We start from the raw sequence: 18,494 nt of genomic DNA on the forward strand, positions 1-18,494 counted from the left end.
GATTAATCTGTTTTTTTTAATACATAGGCATGCAGTCAGAAAAACTAACTACACTCTTTGCACCATTCTAGTAAAAGCCCTATAAAATCTGTGTTGAGCAAACTATTTCATGGGATTAGTCATTTAGTCCCAAAATCTTTTAAAAATAAAAATATGTTGTAGGACTTTAGCCCACGGATGTGAAACCCAATATAATAGCTAGGGTTCTATTCCTATTGTATAAGGATACTATAGATATGTAATAGGGTTAGTCATATCAATAATAAATCCTTCTCCTTATCTGTCCTTTTATCTTCTTCTCCATAATCCACTGCAACACGTTATCATGCACGAGCTCAACCACTAAAAGAATTTTCTTCTTCTTTTTGGGCCATTATCAAATCACCTAAGGAAGCGCTACTTTTAGTTGGATTCGTATTTCTGATTTTTTTTTTCTCTCAATGAAGCAATACGTTGAGGTATACCTAAACATTTTTATCAATTTTCTTATTAATTAACATGTGATCTTGTCTTCCATTTTCTCATGTTGTATGTATGTAAAAAAATTTTCTTTCTTCACATGTATATTTGTATCACTCTGATTGATTGAATGAATTTTTTAATTTATGATTGCGTATATTGTTTACACATATATATACTAATGATCCTTCCATGTACTAATCTATGATCTACGCATATATATTATTCTAATTTGTTGTGATATATTTGTCTGTTGTACACAATATGTTTGTTCCTATTCGTTTCTCGAGATTATTATGATTATTATAATATAATATTATATTGTTTGTTGTTTAATCAACTGTATAACATGTTTAAATCTGTTTGTGTATCTAATAGATATGAGTGATACATGTTTGATGTCATTTTATTTATTCATACTAAAATCATGTTAATGATATCTATATGATAAAGTTTGATTTTAATATGCCTGATGTTGTGTAAATTTAATATTTTCATATATTGTTATGTCATCAAATGTTATTAAATGTTTTCATATGCCTTCATCAAATAGAAAATTTTGGACTGTTTCGTTTTTCTGTTAATATTTTTTGTTTGGTGATCTTCACATGTTTTATTTTATAAGATTTTTTTTATTATTTATGTCGAAGAGTTGTATGTCCTTTTTCAACCGGTGATTTATTTTAATTTTTGAAAAGTTTCTGATCATGATTGTTTGTACTGTATGTGTGTGATTGTCTTGATTGATTTGAAAAGTAATAATAAAATAATTAATATTTTTTTAAGTGCTCTGTGAATGTAACGTTTGTTTTAATTATTTGTTTAATTAGTTGTAACGTCTGCTTTTATTATTTGTTTAATTAGTCGCAACCTTTTTAATTAGTTGTAACGTCTGTTTTAATTATTTGTTTAATTAGTTGCAACGTCTGTTTTTATTATTTGTTTAATTAGTTGTACGTCTGCTTTTATTATTTATTTAATTAAATATAACGTCTGTTTTTATTATTTGTTCATTCATTTTGTTTATATTAAATCAATAAATAAATTGTAACTTATGCACCATTCCATGTTTAGAGTTATTTTTCACTTTTTTTTTTGTAACGTCTGCACTATTATAATGTTATGACGTTATTGTTGGCAATTGACTAAGTATTGTCAATCATTAACGGGGTTATTACCATTGGTTGGTTATTCACTATCAACTTTGACTGTTTACTGAATTATGATTATTGGCTGGATTTCTGACTTAACCGATTGACCTTTAGAACCATCAAGAAATTTGGTGTCTAAAAATCCATTTTGACCATAAAGAAATTTGGTTTGGGGATTATTATACTGAAATTATTTATTTTAATGTCCTTTATTATGGTACTTTATGGTTGGTCCCAACTCGACTCAAAAATAACATTTTGGATCCAAAAGTACTTGAGAACCATTATTATGTTTTTTGATGTGGAAACCATTTCTTTGTGAGACATGAATATATTCCTTCATAAAACCTTCTGCCAATGACAAAGCACCGTCTAAAAGGTGAAGCTAAATATACCTTATGTTTCTAAGCACATCCATTCCAATTTTTTTGGAAGCACTTACAAAGGGAGATATGAGTCGGAAATTATTTTTTTTCATTTTTCTACTTCATTCATGGTACTAACAAACCAGTCTATCTTGAAGTACACCAACAAGAGATTCACTATCTTCAGTAATATATTCAACCTAAAGTAAGTGGTTTACATGCGAAGTGAGATTCTTTTGTCCTGTTGAGATAAAGAAATTTCTCAAACTAAGCTAATCGTAGCAACATTGAAAATGAAAAACCCCAAAGTAATGAGGGTTATCATGTGAAACATGTGAAAACAAACATATACATATATGAGAGAAATATGTATTATTGTCCCAGGTAGTAATAACACCAAAGTACAGGTACCAACCGAACATGGGATCAAGATAAGATGTCATTCTAGCTCACATCAAAAGGAAAGAGTTGGGAATGAATATTTCTATTGGTATTGGTACAAGCAATGCAATGCGGGTACCATAGTAACAACCGATTTCCAGAGGGAAGTCATACTTTAAACATCAAATTTATTGGCAAGAAGAACTATGCTTAGCCAATTGACTATCTTATTCAGTTGAACTTTATACGTTGTCTGCACTTATGGAATTAAAAGTACATCATTTCCAAGAGACATAAATTTTCTAATGCACTTGAGATATATTTGGATGAAAAATATATCATCCCCTCTGAAACGTAACATATCTATATTATAAGGGACAATGGTGTTTTCCTACATCGACGGTTATCTGCATTTTGGATATATAAAGCATGGCCCAGATTTGATTTACATTTTGGAGATATCAAGAATGGTCCAGATTTGATCTACATTTTGGGTACATAAAGAATGGTTCAGATTTTATCAACTTTTTAATACTCTCCTTTTCTTTTAGCTACACTCTCGACCGTTCCTTGCCCGGTTGACTTGAATATAATTGCTAGCCCTATTACTCTTCCCTCATTCAATGCTGAGAAAAAAACGCATCTGTTTCATCTTCTTAATGGAATCGAAGATTAGTTATACAATTTTTAAACGAGGGATTAAGATATTTTTCATGGCTATTCATCGCTACACCCAGATGGATCAAGATATTTTTCTCACAATTTTGGGGATTTATTTTTTGCTGAATCAACGAGGTAAGCCCTAGATATGTACGTGATTCGCATTTTTTTTTCTAAAAGCTTTTGATTCTCATTTCACTGTTCTTATATTTAATTCTTAACTTTGATTTGCATTTGATGGATTGTTGTGTAGATAAGTATGTTTAACTTTGTGATTGGTGGTAATTTGTGTATTTTCCACTTTTAACTAACTTCAATGAATCCCCATCAATAATGGCAGTAAAATCATCAACGGTTTCTCAATCTTATATGTTCGAAACATAGAAACAGATTCTAACTCAACAAAATGGTTTCCCACAAATTCTTCAACTGTTATATTAATCAATTCAATCTTCTTTTTTCCTAGGTTACCTTCTCACCCAGATTAGATCTTAGTTTGTGGGCATCTAATTCAATATCAATTGATTTTTCCTTTTCCCATTAAGTATGAATGTTAATCTTGGGTTGTTGATTCATTACCTTCTCCATTTAATGTAAGAATTAAAATTGGTGTGAAGTTGTATTCCCAGTGGGTTTACATTAATTTTGTGTTCTTATTATTCTGTATTAATGGTTTTATTTCCTATGCTTAGGTATGTTTTCATTTGGCTTTCTTAGGTTTTTTAAATGGAAAAACCAGATAGTTGGATATTATGAATATGAATAGATCGAGAATAAACTGTTAACTATCTCACCTTTGGTAACGAACATCATGCTAAGGTGAGTTTCTTCCCTGTTTATGTTGACTTTGGTGTTTGGTTTATGTGCTAAATGAAAATTAAGGAAAAATTAGGTTATCGGTACTGCAGAGGTCGAGCACTTTTATAGAATCACTATGAATGCAAGAGTGATTATTCTCCCAAATGCTTCAACTTCATCATCTTTTTATTGTAGAAGGAATATCATCTTCTGTTTTTAAGATCACAATGGAAAAAGAATTCAAAAGTTTTATGCCTTAAGACCAATAAACAAACAATTTCAAAATTTGAAGAAAATTATTTCTTAGTTGAGAGAAGTTGGTAGATTTAAAGCAGATATGAAATCAGAACCATAATCTGTTGAAGATTCATTATCTTCAAAAAATGAACCTGATAGTAGTACTTACAACATTGTGTCATTGTTATTTTATGTTTCTCAGCGTATGTATAACATGGATCGATTAATTATATATGAACCTTTATTTGAGAATTGAATAGTCTTTCAAATTGTGTAATCTAAGATTATTTTTTTTGTTTGGGGATTGCAGGGAAATATAAGCCTTATTATCCGTTCCTTCCCATGTCGACGAAGTATCCCTACAACTGTTGTATTATTTTAGATATGAAAGTACGAAGAAGGAAACTATGCTAAAAGGTGTCTAGGTCCAGATCATTTGTTAACTTCTAGGGTGGTCGATAACTTTTATGTGGCCCAGTTTGACAATGGAGTAATAAGGGGGGAAATCCAAAGCACTTTGAGGGAGATAATTGCGAAGTATGACCTAATGGTGAACTACAGATCTTGCGCAGGCTGAACTTCTGGTAAGAGAGCATTTTCTTGAAATTTTTACCATAGAAATATACCATTGGTTTCCCTTAGGCTGCCAGGAAGTACATGATTGCAATGCGTTTTTTTCTCTTGCTTAGTATGACTTAATGGTGAACTGCAAGTCTTGCTTTCAGGAACCGTATCCCTAACTTATGGAAATTCAGTCCTTGCTATGTGTTAGTGGCATATATTCCCTAAACAAATTCACAATTATTGGTGAGAAAAATATATTTGGCCTTGCACCCATATCCCAGTTGGACTCTGACAATCCGACAATATAACGATACAGTACTATGGAATCGATACTTACGAAACTCGAATATAAAAGCACTAATAAGAATTACAATAAGCTAAAAGATCTAGAAGGAAAACATTCAGTTGAGTATCAGTGAACTACACGGTCTGCAACCTTCTCTTCTGGAGAGCAACATTTAGTTCATACTGGAAGCTAACTTTGATTTTAACATGCACAATGTGAATCTATAAAATCCACGAACAACCAATGTATTCAAGGCATAACCATTACCGACACAATGGGAACAAATAAATTGACATCTAAAGTAGATCATATTCTCAAAAAGAAGAAATATAAGGAGGCTACCGGTGTTCAAGACAGAAAAATCCTATTTCCGACAACAATAAAATCCCGTGCCGTTACAGCACAGGTCATACCCTAGTATTCACTCTAAAGTACTTGAGTTAAATCCCACTTTTGTTACGAATAAGGCCACACCACTTATTAAATCTCCCAAGATTCAACGTCTAACTGATAGTGGTTTTTCTCCCATTAATTTAAGGAATATACACTAGTTTTTGAACTAATTATTTGTAATGTGACTACGATATTGGATCATCGAGCGAAGCAATGCTCAAATTTTGTTTCCAAGATGGAACAAAGATTAAAAGTCACAAAATCTCTATATGTACCAAGAGCTAATCACCTTATTAAATTCCAAAGATACCCATGCAAGTGGATATCATATGGAAACTCACAATGATGAGAATGTAATTGATTGCATCTTTTATAGTCTCTAATATATTTGGAAGGAAATATATCTTAGAGAAACTAATGAGTCAATCTAGTGAAATTTAAATCACTATAGTATTTGGATTATTAAATCTATATTTACTCCGACGATGAAATGTTGGGAATTGATTCATACGGGCATTGACATAACCATAAAGGCACTTTGGTTGTGACATGATGTTTCATTTTGAAAGGAATCATACGTACATCACTGTGTTTGAGTGGACGAGATAATAGGAAAAACATTGACAGAATGCGAAGTGACGTCATATCTCTCAATAAGTGTTTTCTAAAGTACTAGATACATAACCCCCTTCCCATTATGCTTTTAGGTAAGAAAGCATATCACTGATTTTTACAAAGTCTTCGGTAAAACAGGATCGAGACCATCCTAAGATGCAAATGGTAAAATTCAAAAGAAAACAAGGTGAGATTCATAAAAATATTCATGCAGAATGCGGACCATTAAAGTGACTTATGGCTCTAGTGAATGTTTTGACATTTTGGACTAATTATAGTTCCCAAGAAATTTGCGTTTGGAAAACTACTAGCACATATTTTACATGTAAGGACTCATCACCCCTTGTAAATGCTAGCGGTGTACATCAAAAGGACTTGATGGTTATTGCATTTTTAATAGGATCATTGCATAGTATCATGTACCCCAAGGTCTCGCAAAGGATATCTTCAAAGTTTTACAGATGGTGCCGAAGGCATGGTTATGCATACAAACCTATCTTTAACTGCTTTGGGAATATGAAATATAGACGCATCTTTACTTAATTCGTTTTGGAACCCAATATTAGTCAACCTTTTATGTGTACCAGTTGGTAATTGGATTTAAGCCTGACATTCGTGTTCTTGCATATTTTTGGTTGCACTATATGTGTGCCATTACGATTGTACATCGTACTATGATGGGTCTTCAAAACTGTTAAGTAGTTATGTTGGAAATGAGTTCCCAACAATTATCCGCATTTTAAAACCTTTGACAGGAGATCTCTTACCGCTAAATTTGCAGGTTATCACTTTAATGAGACAGTCTTCCCGTCGTTAGGGGGAGATAAGAAAAAGTATTTTCTAAGGGAACGACATGAAATGTCGTGATGCGTTCCCACTGTGTATCATATTGATTATTGTACTCCACAAATATAAATGTGAAGTGACAAAGAATAATCAATTTTCAGAATGTACACTGATGCCGCTAAAGTGACAAGATCACACATACCAGCACAAATATTCCTGCAAGGTTAGAAATCCTCAGTATGGGGTACACCATAGACTGAGGTGTTGCATCTACACTTGGTGGAAGTGCAGTTGAGGTCGTGGCTCCATAAAGGAAGATGGAGAGACCACCAGGTTCGATCAATGCTCACCTAGAAAGGAAGTAGATGAGTAAGGCACAACCTAATTTGTATCATCAATGAAATCATCTCATTTGATTGTATCTGACTATGTCCATGAATCAATAATAGAGGACGTTCAGAAGTTTTAATGATTCTAGAGAACAATGAAATCCTGACGGATTATGAGAATGCACATGAGTCAGTGGAAGGATCATGCGTGCACAGTGATGATATAATCCATAAATAGTTGCTCTAGAAGTAGAGCACAATGAGATCGAACCATGCTTTATTTTGATTAATTTCAAATAAATAGCATATTTGGCCTACAAAATCCAGGTAGAACTTAGTTCTTTGGCAAATATACGGGTATTTGGCGTGGTAGTGCTAACCAACCAAGTGTAAAGCCTATTGGACATACATAATTAATTTGTCACAAAGCATAATGAGAAGAAAGTATTCTTAAAGTACAAAGACTCGCCTTGTGGCGCGAGGTTTCTCACAAAGCCATGGAATTGTTCTCTTGTAATGCACGTTATAGAGTTCTGCTACTTAGTTAGCTTGGTAATTTCAAAAGGACTTGAAATGCAGCATATGTATGTGGTTATTACGTATCTCTGAAAGAATCAAGAGATAGAAGATATTTACAAAAGTACTTGATATAATTTTGTTTCCCAAATCAAATGACTCTAAACCACAGAGTACGTTTATAGTTAGATAGAACGCTCACTTATAGATTCAAGCAATCAGGCGGATATGGTATACCCGTCTAAGTGGCAATTTGATTTGGAGAGAATAGACAAGTAAGTTATTTTTCCTTGCGTATTCATAAGAAAGTTCCTGATTTGGAATTGTAGCTATTTATGTTGATGGTACAGACATGATGTATACTCTTGATGTAATAAGAGACCTTAAAAGCTATTTAAAATCCGAATTTGAGATAAAAAATCTGGGGAAAGATCGACCGAATACTGAGCTTGTGGTATATTATTCCACCAGTTTTCATATGTCTAAAGTTGTCAGGAAATTTAACAAAGACATGCATCCTGATAGCACCCCCATGATTAGTCGAGGTTAAAATGTAAGTAAGTGACCACTTCGTCTAAAGTAAAATGACGAATATGTGTTGGGAGATGAAATGCCCTTATCTAAGTACAATAGACGCATTATTGTACTTAGCATAATGTACTCGACCAAATGTTACATCCTTAGTGAACTTGTTAGCTAGATATAGCTCAGCGCCAACGCAACGTCATTGGAATGGTATAATGAACGTAATCATATACTTAAAAGTAACCATTGACATAAATTTGTTTTATCCCTACAAAGACATTAAAAGGAATGCTAATGAAAGTGCAATCCAAAAGTTTGTTGATTATTAAGGAACAATAATCTCATTTCCAACGAAAGTAATCAGAGGGAGATATGGTAGATTATTTTCTAAGTCATTACCAATATTCAGTTTCGAAAAATACATGACTAAAGGAACTGTCTGGAACAACTCTGAAAGTAATTAGGAGGATATGCCGACATCAGGGGGAGGATCCAAGGATATGATGTCGACATATTTTACTTCGAAATTGAAGCTGTGTTGTACTCTTTTTCCCTTCGATCGAGAATAGTTTTTCCCAAAGGGTTTTATTACTCGACAAGGTTTTTAGCGAGACAACACTAAAAACATCAAGTATATTGAAGGTTGAAGACATAAAGATCACGTTGATATTACTGAAAATATCTGAATCGAAGAAATGAAACGCGATATTCTATTAAGCAACGTAACTTCCAGAATCAACAACATGGTCTTATAAAAATTCAAGTCACCAAAGTAAAGTGTGATAAACTCCTTTTGACTGCATTAGACTAATGAAAATTGTGTGATATCAGGGGGAGCATCTAATGGTGTGTTTAACTCTTTTCCTTCACCGAGGTTACTTTTTCCCACAGGGTTTTGTTTCTCGACAAGGTTTTTAATGAGACAACAACAAACACCGGGAAGTAGTTTCCCAACTAAGGCTATTGTCTTTCCCACAAGGATTTTCTGCCTTAGGAGTTGTGAAGCAACTAGTCAACTTCAATGGAAAAAAGTGATCATCTGCAACATATCACCTTTACTTGCATCTGTCAGGTTGTACTCTTTTCCCTTTGTCAAGGTTTTATCCCACTGGGTTTTCCTTGTCAAGGTTTTAATGAGGCAACGTATACGCATCCAACTATGTTCTAAGTTTACTTAGTGTTGTACTCTTTTTCTTTAGTTCAGGTTTTGTCCCTCTGGGTTAGCCTGACGAAGTTTTAACGAGACAACTAACTTAGACTCGACGACCTTTGAAGATCGTATTACATGTGATGAACTACATGTAAAATACGAGGAACTTGTGAAGAGTTGTACCAAGGTTTTGTCCCATTAGGTTTTTCCTTGTCAAAGTTTTAATGGAGCAATTGTCTTAGACACAAAAGTCATCAAGGAGAGAACTACATTTGAAAACCTACATCTGAAGCATTGTATGTGAAGTACTTCCTATGGAGTTTTATTGAACTGCACAAGGGGGGTGTTGTAGGGCTTTATCCCACGGATGTGCATCCCAATATAATAGCTAGGGTTCTATTCCTATTGTATATAAAGGATACTATAGATATGTAATGGGGTTAGTCATATCAATAAGAAATCCTTCTCCTTCTCTGTCTTTTTATCTTCTTCTCCATAATCCACTGCAACAAAATAAACAAAAAATTATGCGAGGCTGTTACAAAATTAGAAATAATGTTATTGATGATTTAAGTTCAAAACTCACCCGCATAATAGTAATAAATAAATAAAAAACAAGTTAAAGTTGTTACAAATTCAGTTCTTTAAACATGGGACACACTTTTACCATATGCTTAAATCAGATTCAATCCATAGTATTAGGAAGAAACACATCACACTATGCAATATTCATATAATACGGAATGAAATAACAGTGAAAACACTGGGGGTACCAAAATACACCACCAACGTTTTCGTAGGCAACCTGTATGGAAAAAACCTAAATACAATTTCAAGAGTTCAACTTATTGAATCTCAATCGAGGAATAATATTCAGAGTTATATCTCTTTCTTTCACAATCAGAAAGTTACAGAGACTAGTTCGTCAACTTAATTAACATGTAATAGTACTTGGGTGATTCCAAAGATCAATATCCAAGTAATCAATCAAGTCGTATCCAACAAACAAGGATGGATGCATCTACTTTGGTTGATTTACGTACAACCTGTGATATTTTAATTATAAATATAAACAATATAATGCGGAAAAAAATTAAAACAGACACCAGAAATTTTGTTAACGAGGAGACCTCAAATGAAGAAAAACCCCGGGACCTAGTCCAAATTGAACTCCAAACTGTATTAAGTCGTTACAGACACTAGCCTACTACCAATTAACTTCAGACTGGAATGTAGTTGAGACCGAATCAAAGCCTCACACAATTCAGTTACAGTCGCGCTCCTTACGCCTCTTGAATCCCAGCAGGACTCCACGCAAATGATTCCCTCAGCCGACGTCCTTTACATCCTAAGAGTTGCTTCAACTTAATTGAAGATTTTAAACCAACCTGCCTCCCACATATAAGCCTATATGTGTGATTTCCTTTTTGATCGTAGATGAAGGTGAGACTGGAAATCGATAGCAATAGACAAAGTCTAGCTAACCTCAAAATCCAGACTTATGCTACCCGAAGTGCAACCTAGATTATTATTCATCTCACAAGTATTAAACTTGTAGAATAAATCAAAGTCTGAGGCGAATAGAACTTTGATGATTTCTATCTATCTTGTTCAAGTGAGCAGCTCAACAATCGAACAAGATCAGGATACTCGAGCTATCAAGATAAAAGATAGCTAGACCTGGCTTCACGAATCCGTATGAAGTCTTTTTAGTTACTAAACCCTAAAAGGATTTTAGGAAGAGGAAGACTCTATTTTACAACTAGGACACACAAAAGTAGTGTCGGGATTCGAAGATCCAAGTTGTTTGAGGTTACCCTTTTATAGACTTTCAAAGCATAGGTTTCTTTAGGTTTAAGCTAAGATAGCTTTGGAATCAAGCAAACAATATCCACTATTAGATGAATCTTTGAAATGTGATTAACATATCAAGATATACACTCTGTTAAGGATGAACCGTAACCGAACCGTGTACAAAGACAACATTCATGAATGGTTAGCCGAAACTAGCCAACTGAACTATAAGCTTTAGCACTTCCATATAACACATAAGACTTTAATCTTGAGTCACAATCATGTGTTCAAATATGTCTATAGTGTTTTTAGAGATTGCTCAAATTATTTCTCACAGAAATAATTTTATGTGCATATGAAATTATTCGACAGGGCAAGTACATATACTTAAACCTTGTTAATGAACATATTTGTCAAGGTACGTGTACCATGTATGTGTACCCTTACGACAAATTAAAGTTCTGGAACATAAAGAACTTTTCCGGTATGTGTACCGGGTATGGATACCGCACAGGTTCCAGAACCGACAGATATTTTTCAATATGCGTACTGGTTTGCGTACCGTTCCGGGTTCACGCGTTCACAGACTTTTTAAGGTATGCATACTGTTATGCGTACCAAAAGGTTTTTGTCGACATATAGATACTCTGGTACGTGTACAAGGTACATGTACTACGGTTCTGGACCTATGACAGTTTTCCCAGTTTGTAAAAGGTACGCATAATGTCTTGTATCCGAAAATAATAGTAGTTCTATATTTCTCTCTAAATCAATTTTAAGCATTCCCAAATAACATCAATGACATATATCATTGTTCCAGGATATTTTCGAATGAATCATAATTTAGATTACGAACAATAAATTGTCGTTAACCGAAATTATCAAGTATGAACAAATGTTCATTAAGCTTAGTCATATATTTCGAGAATTAATTACCAAGATAAACTTGACTCAAAATTCTTGATATGCGTACAATAGTCTAATTAGTTATGTGACATCGTCACATAGATAGAAAGATGAATATAACTTGAGATATAGGTGGGTCAATCTTCACTTACCTTTTATTGAAGAATCTCTCCAAAAGCTTCGGTTGATCTTCGCCTTCAAACGGTAGAACGCAATGATGACTGTCGTGATGTTTATTTATCAACTACATCTTTTATCCTAATCAGAGACTTGACTAATTGTAGACTAGAAATCAAGATATAATTTTGACAACAAGCTTGAGATAGCAACACTTGTGAGTTCAACCGAGCAATTCTCTAACAAACAGTTATGTTTGGATTGGATATATGCCTAGTTTATCTTTAGGGAGAGTAAACTTATTGTTATTTGAGTGCATGTCTGCAACTAATATAAGCAAAATCATATAGAAAAACCAAGAATAGATTGTAATAGAAGAAATAAGTAAAAGATTAGACATTGACTTCAAATTCTATTTCCTCATGTTACACTGATGGACAAAGGTTTATTTTCTTTAGGTAGAATAGAGTCCTAGTGATACATGTTTCACAACTTTTTCATCATGAATTGGAGAAACACCTTATTGGCTACGCAGGAAAGGTCATACAGTGATTTTCTTAAACTAACATTAACCGAAAACAAGAAAACATACACGATCAAAACACTAAATCATATCACATCCAAATTAAAAATACCCGACTTTAACTTAAAGAAAGCATGCTTAGCTTAAACTACTAAGGATTTGTTGAACAAACCATAAAAAGTCTAACAAAAATAACTCATTTCCGGAACTACATTGTAACTAGATATCAAATATCTGATATTCTCCTAGACCATTATCGAAAATTACGATACTATCCGAATTTTTGAATATAAGATATTTTCTCCTTTATCGAAATAGATGTGGCGATATCAATATCCTATATGATATTTATTCGATATTCGATAACATGTATAAATATATTTTAGATTAGTATTATAAGTAAGGAAAATAAAATAAGATAAATGATGAATTGTTTAACATTTACTGGTGTTATAGTTATACAAATCACGAGTAGAAGAAGTTATTAGGCATAAACAAACAAATTCCTTATATGCTCTTGATACAGTATTTTAGATAATTATAAAATATTACGCGATATCTAATAATCTTATCGAAACACATATAAATATCCGACAGATAATTGTTAAATATTGGATATTCATATATTCTTATAGAAATCAATAATACAATATTAACCATAATTGTTTCTATGAGTACAAATTATACGCTAATTAATGTTTGTTAAATCATCCCGAGTAAGTTGTGTAGTATTAATGTCCCAAACTCTAGTAAAATGGTTCACATTTGAGTCCCCCAGCCGCATTTAATGTGTCAGTGAGTCCTAATAGACATGTTGTATAAAGACTTTCAGGGTTGGACTAAGTATGCTCATGGATATATCAGAATGTAGGTTCGGGCTATACTATTTATCAATAATAATAATAATAATAATAATAATAATAATAATAATAATAATAATAATAAAGATGGTAAGGATGTATGTTTTGATGTCACCCGGTGTTTCGCCATTCACAACTGCCAGAACACGTAGTTTCACTCTTGGCTAGGATATTAACGCTGGTGTAAGTCGCAAATGCACTAAGTATTTGGCCAAATGTGAGGCACAAGGTTATGGTTTTAATGTATTAGCTTTTTCAACCTTAGGAGAATTGAGTGAGGATATGATTTTACTCCTCAAGAGGTTGAGAAACTGCCTAATTGGTAATGATGCTAATACCAAAATAGGTGGCTCACTTTTTCATAGACTAGGTATCATTATTCAGAAAGGAGTGGGGGCCCAGCTGGTTGCTAGGTTGCCAACCAACTCTTGTAACCTTGATTTTTCCTCTTATGAATAAAGTTTGTTTTTTATAATAAAAAAAAATAATAATAAAGGTCAAACTTAAAAAAAATAAATAAAAAAAAATAATAATAATAATAATAACGGGCCCCTAGCTCAGCTGGTCATCCCCGTTCCTCAAAAGTTTCATGCGTTGTAGGAGGTCCCAGGTTCGAGCCCCCAATGACGTAATATTGCAGGAATTAACATGGAAGGTAAAGTTAGCTTGCCCCCCTTGTGACACAATCTCATCCCCTCCTCCCGCTTCCACTCCCTTGGCTAGGTTACCCATGAGGCTCGCTGGTAGGCTAGCACAACAACCTGTTCAATTAATGTAGTAGTATGTTATTGGAGCTTAGCTTGTTAGGCTTCCAACTAGTTAATGTAATAGTCTTTATCCAATAATAAAAATTTAAATTCTTAATAATAATAATAATAATAATAATAATAATTATGTAATAGTCCGTTGTTGGAGCTTAGATTGTTAGGCTTCCAACTAGTTTCTTGTAATAATACTCTTTATCTCATAATAATAATAATAATAATAATAATAATAAACCCTAGGAAAGAGAAGCTCCGACGATTGTGGGGGGGATTTTCAGGCGACTGAAAACCAGAAATCACCCCTGCCTTTGTCCGTGAATTCAACGCATACATCTCCCTGTTTCCTCTTTGTTTATTGTTTGATCGCATATAGGGATGCAAGATATAGTTCTTCTAGGGTTTTTCTGTTTCTCAGCTTTCCCCTAGATTTTTCTATGCCCATAACACGTTCTTCAGCTTCATCAGGAATCCGTAGGAATGGCAGGCCTGATTCCCAACCTTCCATGGCCTCATCTTCGCAGAGTGATAAACTTCCTTGTCCTTTCGCAACTTTTGATGGCTGTCAAGGAGGTCCTGGTGGTTTGGGTTACTCCAGGAGTGGTTTAACAAGACATCTGAAAGACCACCACTTTCCAACAGAGGATGCCAGATTGGTTTGCATAGAAAGGATTCGGACTAACGAGAGCTGCTTCACAGCATGGGAAAGCAATCTGTTGGAGTTGGAATCCTGGTTATGCACCAAATGCATGACTACTCATACATGGAAAATGGCCTGCAAAAACAAGTTGCATTCTGCAGATGTCGTTCCAGGGCCGTTCAATGGAATTGGTGCAGATTTCCTGATTCATGGTGTTACGAAACCACGAAATGCTTCTCCTGGTGCAGTGGATAACGCTGGTGCAGGTGTTTCAGTGAGTGAAGAGCTTGCAGGTGATGAAGAGTTTGCAGGCCTTAATGTGGAGATACTAAATATGATGCTGCAACGACAAATACCTACGACTGTTAGTATTCCTTCACACTGCAGGTTACATTTTTCGCGTGCTCTCAAGTCTGCTTTAGATTTTGTTCTAGCTAATCCAATGAACATTGCGGCCTGGATACGATTGTTACTGCTGCCAATTTTTACACTAAACCTGTATGAACCTCAAAGTTCCAGTGAGGAACGCTCCGGTACGAGAAAGAAGTTGCATACTGCTGCTATAAACAAAGCTTTGTTGGTTTGAAGGGAACCTGCCGGCTGCATCAGTTTGGTACAACAATTGCTTGGCCTGACCAAAAGAGCTTCTACACAGCGTGATCCTAGCAAAAAGAAGACGAAGCGACATCTAGAAGCCTGTCGAAAAAAGCTGAGTTATGGCCACTACACAGCAGCAATTCGCATTCTTTCTTCCAGTGACGTTGCTCAACCTACTGCAGACACCTTGTTCGAACTCCAGCAGAAACATCCATATGCTCCACCCCCTACTATATCCACTGAAGCTGTTTCAACACCTTCCCTGACTGTTGATTCCAAGGCTGTACTTGCAACCCTAAAGAGCTTCCCCAAGGGGACTTCTTGTGGCAGAGACGGTCTCCGTGCTCAGCACTTGTTGGACGCCATGAGTGGAGCTGGTGTTGCGATTTCTGATGAGTTTCTGCTGTCGATTACTGGCGTCGTGAACCTGTGGCTTGCAGGTAATTTTCCTCCTTCCCTTGGTATATTTGTGGCCAGTGCTCCCTTAACCCCACTACTTAAACCTGGTGGTGGTTTGAGACCAATTGCGGTAGGCACCATCTGGCGTAGGCTGTGTTCTAAGTTAGCAGCTACTTCAATTTGCAAAAACTTGAACAACTATCTTGGCAATCACCAATATGGAGTTGGCATCCCTTGCGGCGGAGAGAGTATTCTACACGCGGCGAATAGATTGCTTGAAATGCATGGATCTGATAACACCAAATCTATGTTATTAATAGATTTTTCGAATGCATTCAACATGGTTGATCGATCCACTATTATTCGTGAGGTAAGAATACACTGCCCTAGCATCTCTCGTTGGGTTGAATTCTGCTATATGCAACCCGCCAGATTATATTATCAAGAGCACTTACTCTCCTCGACACAAGGGGTTCAGCAGGGAGACCCTCTTGGTCCCATTCTTTTTGCTTTAGCTTTGCACCCTCTTATCGAGAAGATTGCATCCACTTGTATGTTGGATTTCCATGCCTGGTATTTAGACGATGGCACCATCGCAGGTGACACTATGGAAGTGTCTAAGGCATTGAAGATTCTCCAAGAGGACGGACCAGTCTACGGGTTACATCTGAATATTTCGAAGACTGAATTATTTTAGCCCTCTTATGATCCGAGAAGGGATTGCGATACTGCCTTTCCTGCGAATATTGGTAAGCCAAAAGATGTTGTTAAATTGCTTGGTGGACCAGTCATCCTAGATATGAACTTCTGTAGTAATGTGGTGTTGAACAGGGTTGACAAAACCTCTCAGCTCATTGACAAGATTCAAGAGATGCAGGATCCTCAGTGTGAACTTTTTCTTTTGCGCAACTGTACTGGAGTTTCGAGGTTATATTTTTCCCTACGCACTACTTGCCCCCAGGCGATTCAGAATGTTGCCACGCGCTTTGATGATTATCTTATGCAGTATCTTCATCGTCTTATAATCGGAGATGGGGCTGGTTTTGGCTTAGTCCAACAGCGACTAGCCACTCTCCCCATCAAAGATGGTGGTCTGGGTATTCTTACTATGACAGATACTATGCAGTACTGTTACCTTGCATCTCAGGCACAGACCCAGCATTTGCAGAATTCTATTTTGAGGATGCCTGCAACAACCGAATTATGCCTTGGTTTCCATACCACTTTACAGAGTTTCACACAAGCTTGTGAGATCCCCCTCCCTGATTTCAACATTAATGATGCCGCCCCCCATTACATGAAGTCATTGGCAGCTATCTACTTTGGAGCTATCAGGGAAAAGATACTTACTCGCTTTTCTTTTTCTACACGTGAAGCTACTGTTTGGAAATGTAATAGATCTGATCATGCTATGTATTTCCTTAAGGCAATACCTATTCCTGGGCTCAACCAGGCAGTTGGTTCCAGGCAGTTTAGCTCGGTCTTACAATATCGTTTAGCTATACCCCTTTTTGAGGAAGGTAATAAATGTACCTGTTGTGGCAAACTCATGGATATCTTTGGAGACCACGCTATCCATTGTGCTAGCGAGGTCGAGCTTAAATTCAGACATGATTTAGTAAAAGATATTCTGGCAGACATGTGTTACAGAGCTGGGGTTGCGTTTAGAAAAGAGGTTTCTTTGGGCGTCATCAATAATAAGGATTTTCGGCCGGCGGACATCATGGTTTATAATTGGGTAGATGGGAAGGATGTTTGTCTCGACGTCACTGGGGTCTCTCCGTTTACCAGTGCTAAGACACGCCACTTCATACCAGGTCATGCCATTTCTGCAGCAATTACTCGCAAGAACACTAAATACTTAGATGTTTGCACTTCTCTCGGGTATGGGTTCGGTGTTTTGGCTTTCTCCACTTTTGGCGAGCTTAGTACAGATTTATTAACTTTCCTGAAGAGATTAAGGAATTGCATGGCAGGACATGATGCCAACTTTAAGATAGGCAATTCTCTTTTTCATAGGCTAGGAATTGTTATAATAATAATAATATAATAATAATAATAATAATAATAATAATAAAAGTTGTATGTTATTACCCATTTAAAAAATGACGACGTTATCCTTAGAGTAAAGAAATGAATCTAAAACGTAAACTAATGGGTTATTTTATAATGAAAATACCATGTTCTTCCCATCAAGAAAAAAAAGACACATCTTTTACTTACGACAAACATATGTGCTTTAATGCTTAATAGTACTCGGCTTGTATTCATTTTTTAAGGAAACTTTTTGTTGTTGAAGGATAACCAAAGAAATATTTACTTTGTATAAAACATAAAATCGTTACTATTTTTTTATTATGTCATTTCTAAACCTCGGCATGTATCTCTAAGGGCTTGGAAACCCCTATGTTTATTCGAGTGCAATGGTATCTCTGTTGAGGGTTGTTTGTTTTATTAGTCAAAAGTTGCGACAAACACCATTGGCTTGTAGAGGAGCCATGGAAGGCTTTCTAATATTAGTACTCAACGAAGCATTTTTAAAATTACATTGTTAGATAGGCGTCTCCATAAGATTACAACTTATTTAGCTTTGTTGTGCAGGTTTTTGTCTGATTATTACATTGTTCATCTGGGGAACTCAAGTAGAAGACGTAAATAAAGATGCATGAATAAATATGAAAA

General features: G+C 35.2%; 1 long non-coding RNA gene across 1 annotated transcript; it reads left to right on the forward strand.

Moving 5' to 3' along the window:
* The first annotated feature begins 3,050 nt into the window (after nt 1-3,050).
* LOC113353121 lies at nt 3,051-14,752 on the forward strand. The gene is made up of 3 exons (XR_003361091.1): nt 3,051-3,151; nt 4,362-4,635; nt 14,636-14,752. It is a non-coding gene; the product is annotated as an uncharacterized LOC113353121 (long non-coding RNA).
* Nucleotides 14,753-18,494: the final 3,742 nt, after the last annotated feature.

This window comes from Papaver somniferum, chromosome 2 (genome assembly GCF_003573695.1).
Source record: "Papaver somniferum cultivar HN1 chromosome 2, ASM357369v1, whole genome shotgun sequence".
In the NCBI taxonomy this organism is placed as follows: Eukaryota; Viridiplantae; Streptophyta; class Magnoliopsida; order Ranunculales; family Papaveraceae; genus Papaver; species Papaver somniferum.